The sequence below is a fragment of the Dryas octopetala genome, chromosome 5 (assembly GCF_963921425.1).
Source record: "Dryas octopetala chromosome 5, drDryOcto1.1, whole genome shotgun sequence".
Lineage (NCBI taxonomy): Eukaryota > Viridiplantae > Streptophyta > Magnoliopsida > Rosales > Rosaceae > Dryas > Dryas octopetala.
Genome location: NC_141370.1, coordinates 6775233 through 6791846, shown reverse-complemented (window position 1 = coordinate 6791846; position 16614 = coordinate 6775233). Strand labels below are relative to the sequence as shown.

The following is a 16614-nucleotide window of genomic DNA, read 5'->3' as shown; positions in this document are numbered from 1 at the left end:
GAGGTTTCTTTTTCTTTTGTTATCGAGGAATATTAAAAAAATAATAATAAAAGGAAATGATTATAAAGTCCAATTTTGGACTTTCACTTTCACTACTTTTAAACTCTATGTCTTTGTTGTGTGTTTGAAGGAGGCCCAGTTGATACCAAACCAGTCCTTTTTTCCTTTCTCCGTTTTTTTCTCCTGTCTCTCTCTCACTCCCTCTCTCATTTCTCTCATTTCAAACTTAGCACCATTCTCTCTCTTGTCTCTCTTCACCGTCACTCTCTCTCTCTCCTCGATGCATCGTCGTCCGGCCATGGATGGTGGCGAGACCCACCTCTCCATGCTCACCTCTATTTCCTCTTCCTTCCTATGGCCTTCGATCCTCTAACCACCCAGCGACGGTGGCAAATCGACGTCAAGAAGCAGAAGCTTTCCGGCCAATTTTTAGGTGAACTCGACGGTGACTCAACTCGATTATAGTATTTTCCTACTCCTCTAATCATGGGCTTTCTTTTTCCCATGGTCTTGCTTGTCAATTTTTAGGAATTATGATTTTGAAATTTTTAGGGTTTGAAATTGTGATTTTACTGTGACCGTTGGTTTCTACATAAAATGCCTATCACACCCATTACAGGAACAACATGAGCATTTTCAGTAAAGACCCTCCAGGTTGCATGACTTTGAGAAACAAAGTTTGTTGATGCAAATTTCCGTAAGAGAGATGCAACAACTTAGAAGGGGTGATCTGGCTGATCAGAAGTCCTGCTGGATGATGACGTGGATGTCGACTTGAGTTTCTCCTACATGAAATACAAGGTCAAAGGAGATGGACCGGTGTAGTACCAACCAAACACGCTCCGGTGTTGTTGCTTGCTGCTCTGACTCGCTGTTATTTCTCTTGCACTGCTCTAATTCGCTACGTGCTGTTGCTACTCTTCGATCTGTTGACGTTGTTGTAGTCATTGCAGCCCCTAGCTCATACACCTTGCTGCTCTTCGATCTGTTGTTGTTATCTCATTTTTAGTATTTTTAAAAATATATATTATTGAATACTCAGGATATGTCTTCCTTGATTACTCCTAGAGGGTATCTCTGGCCACTTTTGACTCCAAGGTGATGTCTCCCTCCAATTCGGGATTTAGGGGGGTGTCCCCAACTTAGATTTTATTGAATTTTAAAAGTCCAATGAAATCTAGGTGTCCTCAATTTAGATTTTAATGGATTCCAATGAACTTTAGGTGTCCCCAACTCAGATTTTAATGGATTCCAATGAAATCCAGGTGTCCTCAAAAAGTCATGGATTTCATTAAGTGAAGGATTTTAATGGATTTGGATGGATTTGGTTGGATTTGAATGCATTTTTTACACATAACAAATTCCATAAGAATTTCACCTAATTCCTTTGGATTTTGATAGATTCTATGAATTTTAAAATCCATTAAACTCCTTTAAAATCTGAGTTGGGGACACCCCTTTAAGAGTTGATCTCAGATTAAGGGGGTGTTCCCAACTCAGATTTTAAAGGAGTTTAATGGATTTTAAAATCTATAGAATCTATCAAAATTCAAAGGAATTGGGTGGAATTCTTATGGAATTTGTTATGTGTAAAAAATGCATTCAAATCCAACCAAATTCATCTAAATCCATTAAAATCCTTCACTTAATGAAATCTATGACTTTTTGAGGATACCTGGATTTTATTAGAATCCATTAAAATCTGAGTTGGGGACACCTAAAGTTCATTGGAATCCATTAAAATCTAAATTTGGGACACCTAGATTTCATTAGATATTTAAAATCCAATGAAATCTAAGTTGGGGACACCCCCCTAAAATGTGAAACACATTCTAATTATATAATTAACTTTTATAATCAGAATATGACGAAAGAAATAAATAAAATTTGTACGATTCTTGTGTCACAACTGAATTCAAGCTTAATATACAAAATAAATTGTACTTCTATATATTACATCATTCTCAGTTTCAAAATCAAACTTAACTTCTGACTCAGTTTACGTCTACTCATAATAATTACTTACGATCGGCTTCACACTACTTCTCCCAATAGTACCTGCAAAGTCTATGAGGGGGTGAGCTTTAACCAACGGCTCAGTAGGGACATTCAACCTTATCATGTAAAATTAATTATACTTAAACTCAGTAAAAACATACAACATGGAGCAGATTATATATAATATAATACTTTTATTAATGTATGAATGTTATGATGCACTTCCTCGATTTAAGCCTCATAATATAGATAAAACGTTAATCCATATAATAGAATAAATAGGCATGCACGTCCCATACCATGCATTTTACCAATGTAGCCCCGAGTGCCCTATTATACGAATTAACAGTCAATGCATATTGAAATATAAATTGCAATGCACATCTTTACTTTAACCGTAGCTAAAGTGCAAGATATCCTAACTTCGATCTCTGCCAAAGGTCCCAATGCGTTTTGGAGAGGTTAGATCGTTTTATCAGTCTCTACTCAAAAGGCTTTACTCCCCGCGCACACTATGAAATTTAAATAGCAAAATTTAAATCTTCAATCCCTTCTCACCACTGTAACTTCAATTCTCAATGAATTATGTTTCACATTCAAATAAATGTACATAATTATATATAATAATTAACTAATTCGTATCATGCTCAAGTAATTCAAATAATTCACATAAGTCATGTATTAGCACACACATCGCATTTTTTAACAAAGATTTAATACAATCAAATTTGCAGTCAAAGGTTCCCAAATTCCCCTACCTCGAACTTGTGCTTAACTTGCCGCTAGAGGTTGTCTCATACCTTTTGGTCGTCCTCTGAACCTAAACTCGTACAAGAAAATAACAAAAATCCACAGTTAAATAAAAAACAAAAGTCGCTCACTCTAATATCCTAGTGTGTGTAGTGAAAACACTAAGTTAGAGGTCTCATATCGCAAAACAAAGGCCACCATCAGACTCGGAATCAAAAATGCAATGGGGAGGGACTTTCCCCGGCGACCGGAGCCACCCCACGCCGGCGCCACTCGGCGGTGGTGCGAGTGGTGGTGTCGGCGGGTACTGTTCATCTTCAACCTCCAGCTGCCCTATTTCCAGAATTTCCTTATTTGTTTCTCAATTTTGGCCTGCTGTTTACCTTATCAAATCACCTCCAAATTAAGCAAACTTATACTCATTTTAAAGTTATGCATTCCATCTTTACAACCATACAAAGAAAACTCAAAACGGAGCTCTAAAACTCAAGATATGTGGCCTCAAAGTAGGCTACACGAAAACTGCCATTTTTTTAGAAAATTTCCAGATTTTCCAAACTTCCTCCAACTTCAATTCCCTTCGATTCTAACACCCCAAATCAGCTTCTTAAGCTTCTAAAAAGAGTTAATTACACTTATACCCCCTGAGGTTTATCGTTTTTTCATATACACTCCCTGAGATTTTAATAATTACACATACACTCCCTGAGGTTTCAAAACTGTTGCATATGACCCTATAGTGAGACAAAAAATGATGAGAAATTATGCAAAAAGGCATGCTAAGAGGTGAAATGACCTAATAAGATTACTCAAGGTGTAAGGTCCAACCTCAATACAAATATTTTATTTTTTATTTATTTATTTTTTTCTCTTGTGGAGGGTTATATGCAATAGTTTTGAAACCTCAGGGGGTGTATGTGTAATTTTTGAAACTTCAGGGGTATATGTGAAAAGACGATAAACCTCAGGGAGTGTAAGTGCAATTAACTCCTTCTAAAAACATGTTTAAAGCCTTCCAATCAATCACCCAACTTCAAATCGACATAGAAATCAAATCCTCTTTCAAGAACATGCATAAACCCCAAAATCTGAAAATTGATCACTACACCCCAACCCGAAATCCTTCCTTTCTTTCCTTCAATTTCTATGGTATTTGTGATCATAACAACCTCTCAAATCACTAAGTGAAACTCACCAAAATCAGAAATGACCAACAAATTAACTAAATTCTAAAGAAAACAGAGGGTTCATGGAAGTTGGAAAATACCTTCTTCTTCCTCTGCTTTCCTTCTCTTTCTCCTCCTTTTTTTCTCTTTGTTCTTTCTCCCCTCTCGATGTCTTTGTGCTCTTCTCTTTCTTTCCTCTTCTTTTCTTTTCTGTCTCTTGGGTTGGCTGGGTTTCTTGGTCTGCTGTTGGTTTAAAACAACCCCAACTTTATAACACCACCGACTCACTAAAACACACACACACACACACCGCCACTCATACAAACACACACCTCACTTCCACCACCCAGCCCCCTAAAACAACCAATCAAAAATTTACTCTAAAACAAATTAAAGAAGTGTAGAAGCTTTCTGAACTTCTACACAAGCCAGCAAACATTTTATTTTATTTTTATTTTTTTAAATATATATATAAATATATTATATAAGCATAAAGAAAATGTAAATATATATAAAAATTATATAGATTAATATTAATATAAGTAAATATAAATATAAGTATAAGTAAATGTTAATAAACAAAATTATACTTTATTTTTAAAACTAGGTTATTACAGTGGAGGAGTCGGGTCCAAAAGAAAATTCTATCATTGCTTCCGGCTTCGTTGCCACCTCAGATACATCTAGTTATGTGACGCAGCAAAATCGTAAAGGGAAAACAAGCCTAAACAAAAAAAAGAAGATAAACTAGAGTCCACCAGAAAATGGAGAGAATTCTCAAAGAGTTTTATTGATAAAAATACTAAATAATAAGCATACATGAGGGTTCTATTTATAGGGCTAAGGAGGTGGTGAGATGTACTCAATTTTTGATGTGAGATATTAAGCTTTCCTTGCGCACCAAGAATAAAATAGGAAAATAAATAACAAAATTCAGAAAGAACTTAAAATGCTATTTTGGACTAGCAAATGACATTCTTTGGCCTAAAATGCCCAAATTCTATTGGTTGCACTCGTCTCGCGATTCCCTTTGATTTGATATATAACTCGACCATATTCTAACTCCAGACCATCTTCCTCCAAAAATCAGAATTTATCTTTCTTGGACTTGCAACGTCGGATACTTCTACACCAAGTTATGCCATCCCGAAATATCTAGAAAAATAACCTTTGATCTTTTCCAGCAACTCATAACCTTCTTGAGCTATAATTTCTTAACTTTGAACTTTTTTTCCTAACTTTGAATCGCCTTAATATCTTTAACTTTTTGGGTATGAATTGACCCATCTCTTGTCCTACATCATTATGCTTTGAGTACTCCTGAATTTACATGTGATAATGCTTGAATAATTGACACAGGTGCATCAGATCATATGACTTGTGATCGCTATGTGTTCCAACGTTTGTCTTCTCATTGTCCAAAGTCATTTATCACTAATGTCAATGGTGTCTCCTCTCCAGTCGTTGGAGTTGGTACTATTTCCTTATCACCTTCTTTATCTCTCTCCAACACCTTGTTTGTCTCGTCACTTAATTGTAACATTTTATCTGTCAACCAATATATTAACCAAATCTTATACTTGTATTGCCACAATTTTTTTTCCCACTTACTGTGTTTTCCAGAATATTCATACCAAAAGAAAAGATTGGCATTGGTAAATGAAGGGGTGGATTGTACTATCTGAATTGTGGTTTCGCAGGATCCGAAGGTAATGGTGGCGTTACTCGTCATGTTAGTGCTCATTCTTTGGAGAATAAGAGAAAGATTTGATTATAGCATCGACAATTAGGTCATTCATCATTCAGCTATCTTCGGAAGTTATTTCCTACATTATTTGCTTCGGAAATTATTTCCTACATTATTTGCTAGATTTTTTCTTTCCGATTTTTCCTGTGCTACTTGTGTTTTGTCCAAAAGCCATCCTATGGTTTTTTATCCCAGTACATTTTTTCTTGAAATGTTTGCATCAATGTCTCTGTCGTCAGCTTTAATTCCGAAGATAATCAGTTTCAATGTATGTTCAAATTAGGGACAAGGCAGACCCACGAGTCCACTACCACCGGTGCATTCCACGTGATTTTGGCACAGAGTCTATTGCCTTATCTGAAAATAATTAATCTTAGCCCCCACCACCTTTCGTCCACCTTCCATTCATTAATGCAGAGGTTTCTTCCATCATTAATCCAAACTAATTGCATATTTTCAAGCTAATTGAATGAATAAGGACCACGTTTTTAAATGAGCAGTTATACCCCAACTAAAAAAATAGCTCTCTACTTTTTTTCTGAGAAAATATTGACATCAAATACACTAACCTTTCCTTCTTTTTTTTTTTTTTAAAGTTATAATTTCCCTCATTTTACCAAACAATTAAAATATATATTTTTTAAAAAGAAATTTTTTTTCTACTTATATATATATATGTAGGGTTCCATTCTTAAGAGGGATTATTTTTTATAAGAAACAAAGGGGACCGCATTGTTGCGGATATCCTGCAATATGGTATAATGGTGTAATGATATGAACTTAATTTCTAATTTTTAGATTCATATTTAATAGTCGTTTATGCAAAAATCAGCGAAATCGAAAATCATTGGACCATTTAATTCTCATTATCATTTTTTCATAGTTTATCGAAATCACTATGTAAATTTGTCTATTTATATTGTCATAGCCAGATGACTAAATAATTTTCGATTTAATTGATTTATTAATAATTAAGTGTGATCCTTCCTTTAATGAAGACCTAAAAAGTGAACAATATATATCATTAGATTACATTGAACGTAAGCCCACGTGGGATCTTGTTTTGTTATGATCAAAAGAAATTTCTCTTTTGAAGTTTTTCCTATATCTATATAATAAAACAAAACGATTTTTAAATTATCTTCGGATTCGAATGACAGAGATTGTTTCAGCTTAAATCTAATGGTCGATTATCTATTTCCCAAATTTACTTTCCCGTCCATGAGAATTAGTTTTCTGCCTCTCACTCCTTAATTAATTGCCGCATCTCTCTCCTTAAATAATTTTTCCAAATTTACTTTCCGTTATCTATTAAACTAATTACGCTTGTCAAAATATCGGTGTTTGTGCAATAAAAAGAGCCACTTCGTACTCGCGGGAGCGAGTGCGGAGAGGCTAGTATATATATATATCATTTATCTAACTTATTATAAATAAATAAGATTAAAAGTGGAGCTAGATTAGAAAAAATAACACTGTTATATCAATTATTTGGGGACCAAAATTTTATAAAAATAAATTGTTGAGTATAGAAAATGTATTCTATTATTGCTTGGAATTGTCACATAGCTAGCTAAAATTGAACAAAAGAAAACAAATGGAGCGACATAATTAAGTGAGACAGGTGCAGCACTTGGTGGATATATAACATCATCCACTAGTACTTCACTTGGTGGCGTTTCTGGTCCTGACTGACGGTAAGGACGATGGATTGAGCCTGTTCTCCAAACATGCACCATACTATCTATCTATATATCCATCTATTTTATGTAACACAGCAGCCGACATTGATGTTAACCCCTAAACACTTATCAAGTATATACACACGTTCATGCATATATATCACAATATTACATGTCCTTATTGTACCTGGATATAGCAAAATAAATAGCTATCACTGTTAAGGGTTCGTTTGGCACTGCTTTTAAAATTGTCAAAAGCGCTTTCAAATTAGTAAAAGCACTTTTGATAGTGTTTGGCAAAAATAATTAGAAGTACTTTTGAGTTATAAAAGCACTTCTAAGAGGTTTTTTGAGAAGCACCTGACAGGTGCTTTCTCAAGAAGCACTTTCAAGTGCTTTTGCATAAATAATTTAGAAGTTTTATAAAAATTTATATGTGCTTCTTAACATAAGCGCTTCTGATAAAAGCGTTACTAAATAAAAGTGCTTCTAAGAAGCAGTGCCAAACGGGCCCATTAATCTCCATATATAAGGGCTACTGGGCTAGCTAGCTAGCTATATATATATATATATATATATAGTTATTTTTATGAAATCGAATATTATACATTGAGAAAGCTAGGGAAAATATTATACAGTATTATACCAGTTCGATCAGAACTTAATATAAAAGAAAAGCGATCGATGGTGCCCTGCAGTAAGCGCTTTGTTCTTGCTACTTTTATATTGCTTTGCTTCATCTCTGTAACTACTAGAGGTAACTACTTTAAAATCTAATTCATTAATCATATATCCTGCGTTTTAATTAAGCAAAAAGTTTCATTCTAAATTGTGCGTTATGGTTTTTTTTCCTTTTTTCTTTTGGTTTAATTAATTTCTTGGATTAATTGGCAGCACGGAGATTAAGAGTGACTAGTAATAGAAGTACTGATGATCAACAGAAGGGCATCCCAAACCAAGATGAAGATGCAGAAGGTGTTGTTGACATGAGTGAGTCCGAATTAATGGCTATGGATTATACTCCAGCAAAAAGGAATCCTCCCATTCATAACTGAGAAGCCAACTTAATTTTTTTGCAAACGGCCGGTCAATTCAAGCTTCTCTTTCTTCCAACTTTATTTTACAGTTTGTAATTGAGTATATATATATGTGTGTGTGTGTACATATATATATATATATATATATATATACTTTGACAAAAATGCTCCAAAGTATTGAATGAGAATTAGAGAACTAGTTCTATTGTAATAGATCGAGAACTAGTTCTATTGATTGAGCATGCACACTGTGAGACCCGAAATATTTTCTAAATTATTTTGGAGAAAATGATATGCCTATTGAAAATGATATATATGCACAGAAATTAAGTTGATTACTTAATTTGTACAAATGCCTATTTGAAACTGGTTTTATACCAAATTATCCAATAGTGACATGTATGAACTCTACTCTAACTATTTTCAGTAAGCGATCTAATTCAACTCTTTTCATAAGTTATTAATTGTGTTTTATTTTTTTTGTTACATTGAAGGGAATCGAACCCTACCTAATCTTAACTCTTATCTCACTTACGTACCCTCACCACTTGGGCTAATCCCAAATGACTTCATAAGTTAATTGTTCTGAATTGATCATTAATGTTAGTACAAATTTATCATGACAATTTTCTTGATGCGAAGAAAATTAGCTAATTTATGGACTAATCATATATATCTAACTAATATTAATAAAGTTTGGTATTCATGTATTATATTATATATTGTTTTAGAGCATCTATAGTTTTTTTCCTTATATTTTTCTTCAATTTGAGAATAATTAGGGAAACAAGTTAGATTTGGGGAAAAACTCTAATGCTAAAGTTAAAATTTTCCCTATATATTTTTTTGTTTGGATTTTTAGTCTAAAATCTTATTATTGGAGGTTTGTGGAGAGTTTGAGGAGTCTCCTCCATTTAACTTGATTTAGGAAAAATTTTAAGGAATAGTTGAAACTAGGGGTGGGAATGGGTCGGTTTTACCAGCCATTATCGGCCAACCGACCCATTATCGGTCAGCCGATAATTCTACCAACAACCGACCCACCAAGTCGGGTCGATAATACCAACCGACCCATCAAAGTTGGTTCGGATGTTGGTTTTGAAATTGATCAAATATTGGTCTAATAATTTCAACCGACCCACCTATATCGGCCATATCGGTCATATCGGCCTTATCGGCAACCGACTCGCAACCGACCTATAATAGGTGGGTCGGTTGTTGGTTGTCAAAATTGCATTATCGGCCTTGTTGGATCGGGTCGGTTGTTTGGCCGATATGCAACCGACCCGACCCATTCCCACCCCTAGTTGAAACTCTATTTTATATCATTTTTTTTCAAATTTAAATTTGGGGGAAGATTTAGAGACTGACCGGATATGCTCTTATACTAGCAAATTGTGATATATACCAACACATTGGATATTTCATACAGTATTAATTCATAAATATTCATAGTAAGATCCAAAAATTAGTAGGAATACAAATTAAAAAGCATCCCCCACGTGCAGTAAAACAAAAACTTATGATAGTGTAGTGGGTGGCTGGGTACTATTGTGCTGGAGATCGACCTGCACTGTGAAAGAGAGTGAAACATATCTCCATCATTTCTTCTATTATGAACAATCTCAACTTCCTTAACTTGCGTGCTTTGTTGGGCCTTCTGGCTACGTATTGGACCTTAGAGCACGTAATTAGCCATATTCAGCCTCTTCAAGTGGGCTAGTTTAGTATAATTTATTAATTTTTTAAGGTTTGGCATTAACTCAAATTTTGAGAGAATGGATTAGAAGAGAATTATCTCTCAATTCAAGTTCATCCTCTCTTTTGTGCGACTCTATCCTATAGTCTTTCAGTAGGTCACTAGCTCAAAAGTCCAATTCTTCTTGGTTGAAGATGGAGAATTGGAGATGAATAAGTTTCAGTAGAGAAAAAGAAGTGTCCCACACTAAAAGAAATGAAGCGTAGTTCATGATAACATGTAGAAGAAAAAAAAAAACGTGAATATAGTTGAGCAAGAGGATTTTTATAAAGGACACGTGGCATTTTGTGGTTAAAAGCTTAATTGGATAGCTTAGGAGAATATTAGATTAGGAGAGAAGCCAAATCCGAATTAGACTGATTATTTTGGGAAGTGTGGGTAAATGAACGTGGTTTTAAATTTATTTCTTTTTCCTGATAATTTTGTGAATTTTTTGTGAAAGTTACCATAAAACCACAATATTCTCAACTTGATATGTTATGGTCAAAAATGTCTTAGGCACGTATAAGGCTGAGATTTGATCCATATCATTGATTAATCTGAGCGTATGGCATGCCGCTAAGTAAGATCGTACTTGAAATGAGTACAAAATGATTGAAAGGATAAAAATAAAATAGAAGTAAAATAAAAAAGACGTTTATGCTTGGTTCTTTTCTATGCCTGAACATCTAGGACTTTAAGTGATAAAAATTAATGTGTGTGCTTGTTGGTGATATTAATAAAAGTGTAACGGCTGGATCCTCAACCAAGAAAATAAATTAAATGAAATCCAGATCTGGATGATACTCATTGGTAATCTTGACCATAAATCTAGCTATAGAAGGAAGATAATAAACTCAAATAATAAAGAAAAGAGACTAATAATAAATACTTATGATTGATAAACAAGTATCTCCTTAGGGCATGAGATGTTGAATAAATAATTGAGGGTAATGAGAATCCTAAATGGTCTGCTATGGTGGGTGTAGAGTAAATTATTGATAGGTGTAGTGTAAATGAGACTCCTGGTTTGGTATGGTGTAACATTTGAGTCATGTTGGGATTGCTACTGGATTAGAATAATATAATGGATTAGAATAATGTCTTAGGGTTTACTAATTAGAATAATGTCTTTATTAATTAGAATAATGTATTTATTGTAGTTTAGACTCTGATTTTGTTGTAATTTAGGATTTACTACTTAGAATAATGTCTTTATTTTTGCATATTGTACATTAGTGCATGTGACTTTGAACACTGTTAATAAGCATGACATGACTTTATTTCTGGCAGGTAATCCAGACCATTTCACTTTAGAATTTCACCATGGTGGTAGGCTAATGAACTTAAATGCTGATGGTAGTGAAAAGAGATATGTTGGTGGCATGATCACTTGAGGGGATTATGCTAACATTGACTATATGTCTTTACTGAAGATGGATGGTCTAGCTAAGCTATTAGGGTACAATGAAAACATTGTATATTATTACAAGGAACCAGGACATCCAAAACACAGGGGGTGGGTAGCTGCTATAAGTGATGCTTGTATATTGAGACTATGTGGTTTTCAAACACCTCAGAGAGTGGCTGTGGTGTATTTCTGTCATCCAGGGAACCTAAATACTGGTGCACAACAGGTAGTGCATGAACTAAAGCCAATACAATTGTCTGATGGCTCTGAACCAGAGGTTAATGCTGATGAGGGACTATGTGAGAATGAGGCATTTAGAGAGTTTGATGCAGAGCCATCAGTCGACCAACAAGGAGAGGTACATGATACTGATTTTGGGGAGGTACATGTTGGAGGTTATGAAGATGAGAATGCTGAGGTATCTGAGGAGGAAGGTGGTGAAGGAAGAAACTCTGCAAGTGAGGATGAAACAGATGAGGATGATTTTGATTATGTGGATACAAACTATCAACAGAGTGAAGATGAAACAAATTGGGATGATGATGTGGACCATAAGGTTCATAGTGATGATGATGGTGGGGGTTTTGGTGAGTTTGACTCTGAGGACATGACTGATTCTGACAGCATGGGAAGTGTACAAAGTTCATCACATGACTCTAAAGAAGATGATCTTCCAAGGAAGAGACCTAGGGTAAAGCCACCAAGGCTTATTGTTTTTAGAAAAGATGTGGATATGAAAGATCCTAAATTTACATTGGGTCAGTGTTTTGTATCTATGGAGGTATTCAAAGAAGCTATCAAGGAATACTCCATATTGAATGATAGAGAGCTAAGTTTTAAGAAGAACCATGCAAAAAGTGGTGTAGAGTGGTGTGTGCACCACACTGTCCTTGGCATATCCATGCTGTCAAGGATAACAAGAGTGACAATGTGATTGTGAGACAGTTCCTTGATGAGCATACTGGCACATGTCCTAGATATAACTGTCATATCAATGCAAAATGGTTGGCTAAAAGATATGAGGATGATTTTAGGACCAATCCTAAATGGGATGTTGGGGCTTTCCAAGAGCAAATCTTGAAGCAATTCAATGTAGAGGTTACTAGGACAGTGTGCTACACAGCTAGAAGGCTTACCTTCAAGAACATTCAGGGACAGATTGAGGAACAATTTGACATGCTGTAGGATTATGCTGAGGAGTTACAAAGGAGGAATGAAAACACAACTGTCAAGATTCAAAGTAACCTTCTTCCTGGGGATCAACCACAGTTCCAGAAAATGTATATATGCTTTGGTGCATGCAAGAGGGCCTTCAATGATGGATGTAGACCTGTGATAGGTATGGATGGGTGCTTCCTTAAGGGACCTCACAAGGGGCAGCTTTTGATTGCCATAGGGGTGGATGCTAACAATGGAATGGTTATATTGGCATATGCAGTTGTGGAAATTGAAAACAGAGACAGTTGGGGGTGGTTTATGCAGCACTTGATTATGGATTTGAACTTGGAGAATTCACACCATTATGTGATACTCACACTAGTACAAAAAGGTGTAATCTTGGCGGACAATGCTGGCGGATTAGAGGTGTCCGCCACAAATACTTAAGCATTACTGGCGGAAGATATTATCCGCCAGGATTAATCAATCCTGGCGGTTTATTCCGCCAGTATTGATCAATACTAGCGGACCAATCCGCCAGGAGCAAGTAAAAAAAAACACTCCCGCGCCTCACTCATTCCTGGCGGATTGGACCGCCAGGATTAATCAATGCTGGCGGAATAGATCGCAAGGATTGATTAATCCTGGCGGTCCAATCCGCCAGGAATGAGTAAGGCGCGGGAGTGTATCTTTGACTTACTCCTAGCGGATTGGTCCGCCAGGATTGATTAATCCTGGCGGTCCAAACCGCCAGGATTGAGTGCTTAACCTAATCCCTCTTTCTTCTTCTCTTTTCTTTTCTCTTATTCCTCGCGCCGCATCTTCCTCCTTCTTCTTCTTCTTCTCTTTCCCTTCTCTTCTTCCTAGCTTGCGCCGATTCCTTCATCTCCTCCATCTTTCTTCTTCCTCCTCATCTGCCACCACCGCGCTCAGCTCCAGCTCCACGTCCACGCTCCCCACCAAGCTCCGGTAATCTCTCTCTCTCTTTCTCTCTTATTTCTGATTTTATTTTCAGATTTTGTTAATTAAGTTTGTTTTTTATTTTGTTTTATAATTTGTTAGGTTTATCCAAATCTTCTCAAATTTCTTGTCTCAGAGGCCAAGATCCACTTCATTCTTGAATTCTTTGGGGGTATGCCGAATTTGATTTTTGTATATACTAGATTATATTTAATTTAGGGTTTTGTATATCCATTTTCATTATTGTTATATATGTGATTTTTTGTGTTTTTTTTTTTGCAGGCCAGATAAGTGGTGATTTTGGTGCAGCAAGATTTAAGTGTTGATTTGGATTTTGCAACAAGGTTTTTCTATGACTAGCTTGGATGTTTTTTTTTTATATGTTGATGTGTTGAAATATGTTAATATATGTTAGATATGTTAAAAATTATATATGCTTGATTTAATTGATATATATATGTATATGTTAGATTTGTGTTCATTTTTTGCATTATATGTTAGTGTCAATATATTATTAGGGTAGGGAGTATAATATTAATTATTTAGTTAACATACAATTATTAGGATAGTATATATAAAAAATGTTAGTATTATGTTAGTGTTCATGTATCAATGTTAAAAATAAAAATAATAGGAGAAATAAAAAAATTCAAATTTTTGATTAAATAGATAAATAAAAATATAACATATTAGTGAACTTAATTTATTCATTTGTTCTATTTCAAATTAAAAATAAAATTGACTGAAATTTTTTTAAATTTGGGTTAATTAGATAACTAAGTATAGAACAACTTATTTGTAGATATAATTTATTTGTTACAGTTCAAATAAAAAAAAAAGGTTAAGTAGATTAACAAACATACAACTTATTTGTGAATATTTTGTGAATTTAATTTATTTGTTTGACATATATAAATAATCATAAATTATTATTGAATATTTTTTGAATTTAATCTAATAGGTATGAATAGGTACGCCTACATGATAGGGATTGAAAGATTGTAGGCGTCAGGGTCTAGAGCTTTCATCTAAGAGGTAAAGCATGGATAGGACTTGGTTGACGATTCCGCGACAGTTAGAGGCATACGTAGATGGAATTAATTTGTTTTTGGATCAAGCAGCTGCGAATGGTGTTGGGCCAGATAAATTCAAATGTCCGTGTAAACAATGTTGCAATAGATATATTTTTGGAAGACAAACTATTGTGGATCATCTTGTTTGGCATGATATGGATAAAGATTACAAAAAAGCTTGGTGACGGCATCATGGGGAGCCTAATATTGGAGAGCCAAATTTAAGGGAAGCAGACGAAGAGAAGCTCTTTTGGAGGCACAGTGCCTCGAATGGCAGACGAAGCAGGAGGCTATGCAAGCTAAGCAGGATGCCCAAGAGGAGGCAATTGAGCTGTTAAAGACTCAGCTACAGCAGCAGCAGCAGCAACATATGATGATGTTTATGCAGCATCAACAGCAAGTGATGATGCAGCCACAGACACACCCGCAGAGCTCGCATCCACAACAGCCTTCTAGCCAAAGTCAGCCTCCACATTCTCCCTATAGAATGTTCTCGATGCATCCTATGTACTAGATGCCATTTATGCCTCAGTCACCTTTGCAGATGCCTATGTATCGGCCAGAGGTACCTTCTCAGCCATCTCCTGGTGGGTCACATCATTTTATGGGTGTTGGATTTTCCGGATTGCTTTCCGGCAATTTAGGTGATGATGAATTTATGAGACAGTTTGGTCCGCAGGGAGGATCAGGGTCACATTCAGCTTCTGGTTCGGGTTCTGCTGCTGGACTTGAGTAGATTATTTTTGTTTGCCTACTTTATCATATCTCTATTGATGAAACAATATTATTTGACATGTATTGTTAGTTGAAAGATTTTATATTTATTAGTATATAATTATTATTTGAAATGTTTTATATTAATTATTTCAAATATAATTTTATTTTTTTTATTTATATTCAGTAATCCTGGCGGTTGTATCCGCCAGGATAGAATTTTTATAATATATTTTATTATCAATGCCGGCGGATATATCCGCCACGAATTAATTAATGCCGGCGGATATATCCGCCAGGAAAAGTTGAATGCCTTGTCAGCGTTAAATGATATTCCTGGCGGATTTGGACATCTGTCCGCCAGGAAAAGTGTTTTGCCTGCGGTTTTAATCCTGGCGGAGACCCTATCCGCCACTGTTATATAATCCTGGCGGATTTGGCTATTTGTCCGCCAGCAAATTGTTATTCCTGGCGATTTAGTTCCGCCAGGAATAAGTACTTTTGTAGTAGTGTCAGTGACAAACAAAAGGGTTTAATTGATGCAGTGAAGGACTTACTTCCCAATGCAGAACACAGGCATTGTGTCAAGCATTTGGGGGAGAACTTCATAAAGAAGTTTCCCAGCCTCTTATTGAAAGAGATTTTTCAGAGAGCAGCAAAGTCAACTTATAAGGCAAAGTGGAGGTCAGAGATGAACAAGATGAAGGAAATAGATGGTGAGGCATACAAGTGGTTTGATGATAAGCCTCCACATCATTGGAGCAAGGCATTCTTCAAAACAGAAGCAAAGTGTGGTTTGATTCTAAACAACTTATGCGAGTCATTCAATGCAGCAATCTTAAAGAGAAGGGACCAGCCAATACTTACCTTGCTTGAGAGGCTGAGAATGTATCTAATGTTGCTTTTTGCAAGAAGAAAAGAGCAAGCTCAGAAGTGGAAATATCAACTAGGGCCAATGATCAGAGACATAATCGACAAAAGAAAGAAGGACTATTGTATATCAAGTAATCACAGATGAGCATCAGTATGCAGTTGATTTGGATCTCAGAACATGCTCTTGCAGGCAGTGGGATGTAAGTGGTATACCTTGTTGCCATGCAATATCATCTATTTGGAAACATGATAGTGACCTTACAATTGAAGAATTCACATATGAAAAGTATCATGTTACTGCTTACCA

General features: G+C 35.4%; 1 long non-coding RNA gene across 1 annotated transcript; it reads right to left on the bottom strand.

Moving 5' to 3' along the window:
* Positions 1–1956: 1956 nt before the first annotated feature.
* On the bottom strand, positions 1957–4283 carry LOC147283850 (uncharacterized). The gene is made up of 3 exons (XR_015122345.1): positions 4016–4283; positions 2757–2818; positions 1957–2067 (listed from the first exon to the last, which is right to left on the bottom strand). It is a non-coding gene; the product is annotated as an uncharacterized LOC147283850 (long non-coding RNA).
* Between the last annotated feature and the right edge of the window lie 12331 nt (positions 4284–16614).